Source organism: Macrotis lagotis, chromosome 6 (assembly GCF_037893015.1).
Source record: "Macrotis lagotis isolate mMagLag1 chromosome 6, bilby.v1.9.chrom.fasta, whole genome shotgun sequence".
NCBI classification, from domain to species: Eukaryota; Metazoa; Chordata; class Mammalia; order Peramelemorphia; family Peramelidae; genus Macrotis; species Macrotis lagotis.
This window is the reverse complement of record NC_133663.1, coordinates 214,015,113-214,027,749: the sequence shown is the minus strand read 5'-3', so window position 1 is coordinate 214,027,749 and position 12,637 is coordinate 214,015,113. Positions and strand designations below refer to the sequence as shown.

Sequence of the window (12,637 nt, the reverse complement as noted above, 5' to 3'; positions counted from 1 at the left end):
ATTTTTTTGCTTTCAATTTTATTAATTTCTCTTTTAAAATTTAGAATTTCTAATTGGGTGTTTAACTGGGAATTTTTAACTTGTTCTGTCTCTAATTTTTTTAGTTGTATATTTAGTTTACTGATTTTCTCTTTCTCTAATTTATTTATGTAAGCATTTAAAGATATAATATATCCCCTGACAGTCACTTTGAGTGAATCCCATAGGTTTTGGTATGTTGTTACGTTATTGTCACTATCTAGGATAAAAATGACTAATTCTTTCTATAATTTGTTTCTTGATGCACTCATTCTTTAAAATGAGTTTCTAATTAGTTCTGCATCTATATCACCCTGGGCTAATATTGCATATGACTTTTATGGCACTGTGATCTGAGAAAGATATATTCACTATTTCTGCCTTTCTGCAGTTGATCTAATGATAATAGATAGGCTTTTATGCCCTAGTGCATGGTCAATTTTTGTATAAATCCATGTACTGCAGATAAAAAGGTATATTCCTTTCTATCCCCATTCAATTTCCTCCATAAGTCTATCATATCTAGAATCTATTTACCTCCTGAACTTCTTTCTTGTTTATTTTATGGTTTAATTTATCTAGATCTGAGAGAGGGAGGTTGAGGTCTCCCATTAGTAGAGTTTTGCTTTCTATGTCTTCCAGTAGTTATTTCAGCTTCTCCTCTAAGAATTTGAATACTATACCATTGGGTGCATATATATTCAGTATTGAATTCACTTTATTGTCTATGGTACCCTTTAGGAGGATATAGTTTTCTTCCTTATCTCTTTTAACACTATCTATATTTTATGTTGGGTTTTTTTTTTGCAGGGCAAATGGGGTTAAGTGGCTTGCCCAAGGCCACACAGCTAGATAACTATTAAGTGTCTGAGACTGGATTTGAACCCAGGTACTCCTGACTCCAGGGCCGGTGCTTTATCCACTGCGCCACCTAGCTGCCCCAGTGCTATTTTTGCAGCTGCTTTGTCTGAGATAAGGATTGCTACCCCTGCTTTTTTCACTTCAGTTATATGTATCTCTCTGCTTCAAATGAGTTTCTAGTATTTAATCTTGCCCTATTTTGCCAAAGAGTTTATATAGAATTGGATGAATATTGACAAAATATTCAAATTAGCTTTTTTTTAGGTTTTTGCAAGGTAAATGGGGTTAAGTGGCTTGCCCAAGGCCACACAGCTAGGTAATTATTAAGTGTCTGAGACCAGATTTGAACCCAGGTACTCCTGACTCCAAGGCCAGTGCTTTATCCACCACGCCACCTAGCTGCCCCTCAAATGAGTTTCTTACAGCACATTCTAGGATTCTGTTTTTTAATCCCCTCTGCTATTGGCTTGCATTTTAAGGGAGAGTTCATCACATTCACATTCAAAGTTATAATTATTAACTCTTTTTTTGCCCTCCATGCTATCTTCCCTCTGTTTGCATTCCCCCTTTCCCCCCCTTTCCTGCATTCCCCCATATCTTGTTTCTGTCTAGCAATCCTTTCAGTGTGTATGCCCTCCTATATCCACCCCCTCCTCTTTCTTTTCCCTTTACCTTTTTCCCTTTTCCCTTCCCTTCCCCTTCTTACTTCCCCTTTTTTTGTCCCTCTCACTTTCTCCATCCCCCCTTCCCTTTTCCCCTTTTAATACCTGAAAGGTTAGATTTTCTTTTTAAGTTAACTGAATATGCATGTAAGTTAACTTTAAGCCAAGTCTGATGAGAAGAAGATTCAGGCCTTTCTCATTGTCTCCCTTCTTCCCCTCTATTACCATGGGTCTTTTGTACCTCTTAATGTAATGAGATTTACTCCATTCAATCCCCTCCCTTCTCCTGTCTCCTTCCTGTCCCTCGTTTTAAGGAGGAGGTGTTTTTAAATCATTCAGAGTCATAGAAAATTCTGAGTGTCCATCACTTGTAGCTAAGTACATTCTGTCTAATAGAGTTTCATCCATTCCATTGGATAGCAGTCTCATGGATAAGTTATGAGTGTCCATCACTTCTTGCTAGGTATATTCTCTGTTATCTTTTCCCCATGCTGGGATATAGCCAGGTTCAACTTATTGCATAGCAGATTTTTATTTTCTTACCCCCCACTTTTTTACATTTTCATTTATGTCTTGAACTTCCTCTTTAATGTCCAAATTTTCTATTTAGCTCTGGTATTTTCTTCAGGAATTTTTGGAATTCTTCCATTTTGTTACATGTCCATCTTTTGCCCTGAAAAAGAAGGCTCAACTTTGGGGGATAGTGGATTCTTGGCTGCATTCCAAGCTCCCTTGCTCTTTGGAATATCTTGTTCCAGGCCCTTCGATCTCTTAATGTTGATGCAATGAGGTCCTGTGTAATCCTTACTTTGGCTCCTTGGTATTTAAATTGTTTCTTTCTGGCTGTTTGCAGGATTTTCTCTTTTATCTGATAGTTCTGGAATTTGGCCACAACATTCCTTGGTGTTTTCATTTTAGGATCTCTTTCGGGAGGGGATTGATGTATTCTTTCAATAAGTATTTTGCCTTCTGGTTCCATGAGATCAGGGCAATTTTCCATCACTAGATTCTGTAATATTAAGTCCAGGGTTTTTTTCTTTTCTATGTTTTCAGGAAATCCAGTAATTCTCAGGTTGCCCCTCCTCTATCTATTCTCGAGGTCAGTGCTTTTGCTGATGAGGTAATTTTCATTTTCTTCTATTTTTTCTATTTTTTGGTTTTGTTTAACAGGATCTTGCTGTCTCATGAAGTCATTCATTTCTGCAGACTCCATTCTTTTTTTTAGAGAGGAGTTTTCTTCTTTTACTTTGTTTTTTTGCATTTTTGCTAGGCAATGGAGTTAAGTGGCTTGCCTAAGGCCACACAGCTAGATGTCTGAGGTCATATTTGAACTCCAGGGTTGGTGCTCTATCCATTGTACCACCTAGCCTCCACCCTTCATTTACCTTTTGCAACTCCTTTTCCAATTGGTCAATTCTATTTTTGAAAGTCCTTTACTTTTGACCAGCTGACATTTTGAGAGAATTATTTTCTTTTTCCATTTGCCCAATTGGCGATCTGAGATAGTTATTTTCATTTTGTATTTTTCCAGTTGAGCATCTGAGAGAATTATTTGCATTTTGTATTTGTCCAATTCTATTTTCCATTGATTTGTTTTCTTGTTGCAAGGTGTTAATCTTCTCTTGTTTTTTCCCCAAATTTTCCAGTTGATTTTTAAACTCCTTCCTTATTTCTTCAAGGATATCTTTGTGCTGGAGACCATATCATATTCTCCTCAGAGGTTCTAGGTTTCTCTGAGATAGGGTCTTTTCCTTCCAAGATTTTTCTATGGATCCACACTTCTGCTGACCTTTCTTCATTTTGCTAAGACCTTGAGTTGGGGAGGGGTTGGTTCACAGAGGTTTGGTGTTGGGATTCCTGAATACTTTACTCCCTGAGTGCATTTGGTCAGTAGGGGGTGCTAGAGGATTTGCTCACTGAGTGTAATTTCTCAGAGTTGCTGGTTGCTTTCTCTGGAGTGTCTGTGTCCTTGATTGACGCCTTCTCCCTTAGCCCAGGACCACAGAAAACAAATCCTGAAGTAGATATTCTTTCTCCTGGCTTTTCTTTCTGGCCTTTGTGGATTGGATTTCTGTTAAGAGGTTTGTTTCATATCATACATGGGGAAAGATCAGGAGACTTTAGAACTCTGCCTGTCTTCTCTCCACCATCTTGCCTGGAAGTCCCTCCTCTTTTATTCTTTATCAAATTCTGATTATTGTTTTTTATATCTACTTCCACCATTCTAATCAGTCACTCAATATTTATTAAGTGCTTTTTATATGCAACTGTGTTAAGTGCTAGAGATAGAGAAGAAGCACTATTTTCAAGATTATTTGATAGAGTATTTCTCTAGAAGAGAGGATTTTAGGTGGGACATATAAATCAAAAGTGTTGATGAGGAGGGAGATCCTTACTGATATTTATTATAGTTCATTTTGATTATTGAAACTAGTGAGATTTACTTATTTATTTAAATTGTTTCTTTCTCAATGTTTGCAGGATTTTCTCTTTTATCTGATAGTTCTGAAATTTGGCCACAACATTTATTTATAAATTCCCCCAAAAGGTATTTGCTTTAATGGAAAGTTTTATTATCTAGGACTTTCCTCTAAAAATGAAATCACAGAACATGTTTCTGTTACTATTATTTATTTGTTCATTTCCTTATTTACTGCCATAGCCTTTTATCAGGGTCTCCTTTCTTTCTCCCCTTCCATTCATTTGGTATACATCTATTGGAGAAAAATTCACATTTTCACAGATCTATTTGTATCACTTTTCTGCTCAAAACTGTATTGTTTTTCTGTTAACTAGCAAGGAAAATTCAATCTCTTTAACCTGGTATTCTCAATATTCCATATTCTGGGAATAATAAATATAACACCATATTTTCTTCTGCCACAGGATGATGGATGTCAGTTGAGCATTGTGGCTGCCCAGCAATACCTCACTCTTGACACACAACCACATGATATACATTCCCTTGGTGATTTCTTTTTCTTGAGTTTCTTTCCAAACTTTCTTGCTTTTTATTCATTACACCTGATCTTCATAATCCCTGATCAATACTTTCCCCCTAGAGATAGTCTATACATCAGTCAAATTGTATTTCCTGTCTTTTATTCAATACAGTTTTCTGTAAATCTACACTTTTGTCCATATAGGAGTGTGAGTTTAATTTAAATAAGATTGTTTTCAATTTGGGGAGTATATATAGACTGACTTTAACCTTCAAAATGAATTTTCATGCAATGACTGTCTATATTTTTAGACATGAAAGATTTTATGCTTTCAATTTGAACTCATAAAATTGTACTATTTTTTTTTCTATTGGTGTTTTACATCTCTTCCATTTATATAGAAATATTCTCATTCACATTTGTAGACGATAGAAATTGAAAAATTGTAGATGAGTTTTGAAACATTCACGTGTCATCAAAAAAAAGAAAGGTCAGAATCAAGTAATTTTGACCTTAATGAAGCATTTTGTAGTTAGTGAGAATAGATAATAATAATAATAATAATGATAATAATAATACCAGTAATAATAACTCCCCCAGTATAGCACTTACCATCTGTCAAAATTTGATTGCTCAGCGAAGTTCATTAATTTTGTACATGAATTTCATCACAGCCTGCTTGCCTGGGTTTTGGATAATGGACCATGCTCTCAAGATTTCCTGGTCGCCAATGGATTGAAACAAGGATATGTCCCATGCTTTTTTAGTGTGATGTTTTCAGTCATGTTGTCAAACACCTTCGCTGAGGGTGAACACAGCATCAAGGTCAACTATTGCACTGATGGTAAGTTATTCAATTTGAAAGGTTACAAGCCGAGACCAAAGTAGAGGGAGTGTCAGTGTACTTATTAGATTATATTACTGTGGATTAGGTAGAATTTAGTTTTATAATTGGTTGAATGGCTTTCTTGAATGTCAACAATGAAACCTCTAGTGGAATGCTCCAAGAATATGTGCTTAACCCTGTATTGTTTAACATTTTTCATCAGTGACTTAAGTAAAGGCACAAATGGATTCATTATCAAATTTACATACAACTGGGAGAGATAACTAAAAACATTAAATACTAGTCAGAATCCAAAATTGTCCTCATAATGTTTGAAAATTGAACCCCCTATTTGAATAAGAAGAAATTTAAAATAAATATAAACTCTTTTTAAAAATTTTATTTATTTAAGGCAATGGGGTTAAGTGATTTGCCCAAGGTCATATGGCTAGGCAATTATTAAATACTTGTGGTTGGATTTGAACTGAGTCCTCATGACCCCAGGGCATGTATTCTAGCAAGTGTGTCTCCTAGCTGCCCTAAATTCTCTTTTTATTCATCATAAAAGCATTTAAGGGTACCCTTTAAAACTTATGTTCCCTTAAAGATCTTGGCAATATGGAATAGTTAATAATGATTGTGGAGAGACTTTTTTCTGCTTATATTTATCAGTCCTTTGTAAACTGAAGTGAAAATAAGCACATATTGAGACATTATTTAATTTTTAGTAGATTTCAATCACTTTTCAGGATTCTTTTCATAATAATGATAATATCTAATACTTATGTATCATTTTAAGGATACATCACAAGACTTTTCATTTGGCTCTCTCAACAATCCAGTGAGGACAATGTTATTATTCTCCTCATTTTACATATGAAACTGAGGAGTAGTTAAGTAATTTTCACACACAGTTAGTAGATACAATTCAAATTCAAGTCTTCCTTTCCCTAATACCAGCATTCCATCCACTATGACAAATAATTCCAATCATTTATTTAAAGTATTTAATGAATTTTTAAAATATTATAAAGAGGTAACAGAATAAGTCAATTATGACTCTTAGAACTGACTCATATTTTTTTAAAAAAAGACATTCCCCAATTTACAAATGGTCAAAGGATATGCAAAGGAAATTTACAGATGAGATCAAAGCAATCCATAGCCATATGAAAAATTGCTCTAAATCATGACTTATTAGAGAAATGCAAATCAAAGCTTCTCTGAGGTACTACCTCACACCTCTTAGACTGGCCATTATGACCAGAAAGGATTATGATCACTGTTGGAAGGGTTGTGGGACATCTGGGACACTATTACATTGGAGCTGTGAACTCATCCAGTCTTTCTGGAGAGAAATTTGGAACTACGCCCAAAGGTCAACAAAAATGTGCATACCCTTTGATCCAGCAATACCACTACTGGGTCTATACTCTGAAGAGATGATGAAAAAGGCTAAAAACATCACTTGTGGGGTGGCTAGGTGGCGCAGTGGATAAAGCACTGGCCCTGGAGTCAGGAGTACCTGGGTTCAAATCTGGGCTCAGACACTTAGTAATTACCTAGCTGTGTGGCCTTGGGCAAGCTACTTAACCCCGTCTGCCTTGCAAAAACCTAAAAAAAAAATCACTTGTACAAAAATATTCATAGTAGCCCTGTTTTTGTTGGCAAAGAATTGGAAATCAAGTAAATGTCCTTCAATTGGGGAATGGCTTAGCAAACTGTTGTTCTATTAGAAACCAGGAAGGATGGGAATTCAGGGAAGGCTGGAGGGATTTGCATGAACTGATGCTGAGTGAGATGAGCAGAATCAGAAAACCACTGTACACCCTATCAGCAACATGAGGATGATGTTCAGCTTTGATGGACTTGCTTGCTCCATCAGTGCAACAACCAGGGACAATTTTGGGCTGTCTGTAATGGAGAATACCATCTGTATCCAGATAAAGAATCATGTAGTTTGAACAAATTTCAAGGACTATTCCCTTTAATTTAGGGGAAAAAACAGATCTTATTGTCTGATCTTGTTATCTCTTATACTTTTTGTTTCTTCCTTAAGCAGGTAATTTCTCTCTCATCACACTCAATTTGGATCAGTGTATAACATGGAAACAAAATAAAGGCTGACAGATTGCTTTCCATGGGGTAAGGGGAGGGAAGTAAGATTGATAGAAAAATTGTAAAACTCAAACCTCAAATAAAATCTTAAAAAAAAGCCCATGCCAACTACCACTCTTAAATCTTTACAGTTAATAAAGATCTTAAAAGCATATATTTGTATATTAGTATATTAGTATTTACTCATCTTCTTACCATAGTTGTAAAGAATAAGATGATTAATAAATGACATTAATGAAGTCAAGCTCCTTTGTCAGTTTATTAGGCACAGAGAAAACCTATATTATGGTGAAAACTACCAAGTAGTCCATTTAACATTTCATAAAGGCATACCGCAAGTTCATAAAGAAATATGACAATAAAGAAGAGATATCTCAAGACATAGCCATTATTGCTATTGGGAAAATTACTCATTGTATCAATAACACAATCTTGTTCTACAGTTAGTATGTATCATAGAGTCATTGCAGGTTTTAACCTAATGCAGTGCCTCTTTTACATGCAGTACTGAGATTCATAAGAATAAGGTTGAGATACTACAAGATCATGACGTGACTCCTGAATCATTAGAGGAAAATTAAATTATGTTTATGAAATTTATTTTAAATGCATTTTATTTCCTTTCAATAAAAGTGACAATCTTTATAACAAATAAATAAATAAAACAAATAACCAAATATAAACTCTTAAATCTGAGTTTCAGAAAACAGCTTCATGTAGTAGAAAAAAAAGATAGACATGCCCTAGGTAGTAATTGTCTGAAAGAGATACAGATAATAGATCAAAAACTCAATAACACTCATTAATTGTGATAAGAGAACCAAAAATTCAAATTTGTCCTTTGAAGAATTAAGATCACATCAACTTGATGATTGGACATGTGAGTTGCACAATTTATTTATTTTATTTATAATGTTTATATATATATATTGTTTATATATATAGTTTATTTATAGTGAGGGGGTATGTTTTACAAAGAATCCTTCTCACTTGCCTGTATCAGAGACAAACATTCTAGTTTGTTAATTTTTTAAGAAACAGGACTGCTGATGATGGTCTGGCTTTTGAGGTAGTCTCTTGGCCTTAAATGATTTTGATCTCTCCTATAACAGTGAGATAGCCACAGCAGCAAGAACAAATAGTTTGTGAATGTTTCCCTTGGGGAATATAAGATTTTGGGAGTATGTAACAGCTGATTTTTACTATCTATGAGTTGATCATTTGAAAGAGGGATTAGACTTGTTCTACTTGATCCACAAGGCAGTAGCATGGATGGGAATTACAAAGAACACCATTTAAGCTTAATATTAGGAAACTTTGTATTCTTTTTAAAAATTTATTTATCTATTTATTTATTGTGATGGGTTAAGGGTCACTTGCTCAAGGTCACACAGCCAGGAAATTATTAAGTGTCTGAGGGGAAATTTGAACTCAGATTCTCCTGATTCCAGGGCCTGTGTGCCACCTAGCTGCCCAAACTTAGTATTCTTTAGAACCATCCTAAAGTGAAATGTACTCTTTCAAGTAGGCACGGATACTTTCCTCTTTGGAGGTCTTCAAACAAAGGTTGTATGACCATTCTTTATAAAGAAATTAATATTAAATTTGGACTTGGTAACTTCTGAGGTTTCTTCCATCTATGGGATTGCACAATTCTTTGAGAAGGTCAAGGAAGATATTACAAAATCAAAGTAAGATGTCATAGATTCAAAAAGTTTGAAAATCACTGATTTAGAAGAATCCATGAAGCAGAAATATTGAACTTGTTCTTTAAAATAGAAGATATTTTGTGGCATGGCAAATACTAAGAAATAAAATTCAAATATTGGAGCTGATTTATTTCTGTTATCCCTTTTGTTCTTATATTTCCTCTGTATAAACAAGCAAAAATATCTATAACAGGGTGCTTTTGTGAGTTATATACAGTTTGGCTGATGGAAAGAGAAAAAAGCATGAACAGTTCTTCGAAAAACAATAATATCACATGTAAAGATACTCAGGGTAAAGATGACCAATACATTTTGTTTCCTAGTATCTAATTTGCATATGATTGACATAAATTCATGAGGAAACTCACAATTGCCCAACTTGATGCTCAGTCTCGGTAACATGATCCTGAACTCTATTAGTGACTTTGGTTACAGTAAAAAAATATTTTGAAAAAACTTGGTAAACAACAAAATAAAAGCATAAAGAGAATCAATATAAGACATAATTATGTAATACTCTGGGTCCAATGCCCAAAAAGGATGGGAATGATGAAACCATTAAATTATCTTATCAGCTGTCTTTTCAGGAATCAAATCTCTTTGGGAGGTTATTTGGATATCTTTAGACAATATATACAAATCTTCAATACCAAAAGACAGGTTTTTTTAAAGAAAATTTTCATGGTTTTATTGTATAATGAGGCATTGGAACATCTGAACAAATCAAGATCTGGGCTGCACACGCAGCTGCTGCTCTCTCCTTCGTTTCTTTGGGTTACTAGAGCAACTTGTCAGTACATTAAAAAAAAAGACAACCTTTTGCTTTACTTAGTCTTTCTAAGGCATGCGCTGGTACAACACAAAATTCTGTCAGATGCAGCTAGTCTAACGTCCAAATATCATGCACAACACACTCAAATAGTGGTGCCACTGCAACCACTGTGGTGTCCACCTACCGCAGCCTTGCAGGCTTGTGTATGATTTTTGGAGTGTTCGGAGGGGCCTGGGGAAAAGAAGTGTGAATAATATCGGGAAGATGAGAGAGAAGGAGACAGCATGGGCGCCTGGGGAAGAGGAGGCTCAGCCGAAGTTGTGCAGCGCTAGCCTGAACATGTCATTGGTGCACACCCAAGCATCATTGTTCTTTAATAGAAATATCTGGTGGAATCCCATGATGGGGTCTTCATCAGCCTTTAGCTACCCCACCACCATACTGAGTATGCAGCTGTCAGGGGTGGGCTGGTGGTCCTGAGCTGTGATGCTGTGCTGTATTTTCTGAAATGGAAGGCTAGACAATTTCTCCACAATGGCTGCTTTGCCTTGGAATTGCAGCCCTTCCCATGTAAGGCAAGATGCATCAATATATATTGCTCCTAATTGGGTTCTGTCATTATCAAATAACTGGTAGTAATGTTGCACAAAGCTGGATCCAATTTGCTCCCAAATCGGTTTGTCTCCCATTCTGGATCTTCACCTAGCAGCAGAAACCGACTGGCGGGCATGATGGCAGCGGTGGCGGCGGTGGCGGCGGTGGCAGCAACGGAGCGCTGTCCCGGACCGACTGTCAAAAGACAGTTTTTAAAATGAGAGACAAACAACAAATGATCAATATCATAATTACAACAAAGCTGAAAACAGAGATAACATCACATAACCATGTACTAATTACAGGTGGAAAATACAGCTAATCATACAATGTTTTGCTCAAATCTATATATTCTTCCCTAACACAAATTTTTTATTACAGAAGTTTGTAATGAATTAATCAATGATAAAGATTTTCATAAAGTCTTCTTCTGAGCCTTAAATGCTCTATAAACATTTTCTGACAATTATTGAGTAAATTTTGCTTCTATCTTTTCCTTATTCATCATTTATTTACATATACATGTTCAAATAATGCAATTGTAACAGCTAATATTACTTCCCTCTTTTTCTCAGTAACGATCATAAATTCTTCTATATGGGGTGTGATACTATTTAAGTCAGAAAAATTATACCTAACTTCTCAGCATCTCTTCTTTAATATTTCCAATAGTAACTTTGTTATATCCCAAATAAATTTTCAGCTTCCCCTATCAAAATAACTTCAATAATATTTTTCTTTCCATGATATAGTTGTTATCTATGGAGGGTTTTGCACTTAAGTCCAAAATTCAGTTCCTTTTGCAGTTCCCAAATTGACTTTCCTTTCACATGGTCTGTCCTTCCTTCTCCTCTTATACTTTCTTTTTTGATTTTTTTAAATGTAAGTTGTTCATTTTCTGGGTTACTTGAATCATCTGGTTTGCATTGTCTGATGTTTTCTTTTGTATCCAGACAATTTCTCCATCTGTGGACAAAACAAAAGCATACCCTTGACCCCAGGTTAGTAATTGACCAAGTCTTTTCCAATGTCCATGTTTTGAATCCTTCCACATTACTCTGTGAGTACCCTTACGATAATCTTGCAACCGCAGTGTTTTTCAGCCAAGCTTTTATTCTTATCATCAAATAATTAATGAATACAATGATTTTTTATTTAGATTTAGGCTGGTATCTGTTTCCTTTACCTTCCTCTTTTCTGTTTATGTGAGAAAATTTTTAATGAACTTTAGGCTTGATCCAATGGATTATAATGAATGCCTGTAATATGTTTTATATTGTATAGATAGAATTGTATAAATGCCATAGAAGTATATCCAGGGCCATTATCTGTTTTTATAAATTTTGGTATCCCTGCAAAACAATAGATTAAATGATCAATCACACCTAGAGTAGCCTCTGAACTTTGTGCTGTTGCCATTGTATATGAACTAAATGTATCTATGGTAACATGAATAGATTTCATTTTCCAAAAGGTGCATAATGAGTCATATCCATCTGCCATAACTCATTAGGAGTCTGGCCTCTAGGATTCTTGAAATAATTTAGAGGGGTAGCTAAATACCCCTTCATGGGCAGGATTTTACTATATCTTAGCTTGCTCTCTGGTAATATTAAATTCTTTCCTTAGTAAAGAGGCATACTGATGAAGTCTTTTGTAAAATAGTTTAGCATATTCTTCTACTAAGCTTTAAGTAGTGGAAGGATTAATTGATTGGTCCTATGATTACCTTCATAAATATATAGGTCCAGGTATTCCAGGATGGGACTTTATATGTTCAATAAAAAAGGAATTATATCCATTTCTAATAACTTCTAGTAATTCTTTAAGGAGTTGATATAATACTACTACATCAGGGCTATGATTAATAAAGGCTGTTATTATGCATCTGATGACATGATAATCATGCTAACTATCTGTAAAAATATTAAGGAGTTGTGGCCATTCTCTTAATAACAATAATATCATATATAATTTTTTTGTATAGATGTGAACAGAGTATATAATTTATTTTCTATTATTGAAATAAGCTTGGATCAACAGGTTTAGATTAAGGTCCATTACATTATTTAAAAATTCCAGGGAATTCAGACTTCTGTCATAACTTCTGATATTGTTGCTCATTATCTCTACAA

At 34.9% G+C, this 12,637-nt stretch overlaps 1 pseudogene; it reads right to left on the bottom strand.

The window, feature by feature from the left end:
- Positions 1–10,144: 10,144 nt before the first annotated feature.
- On the bottom strand, positions 10,145–10,658 carry LOC141492009 (nuclear transport factor 2 pseudogene; annotated as a pseudogene).
- Positions 10,659–12,637: the final 1,979 nt, after the last annotated feature.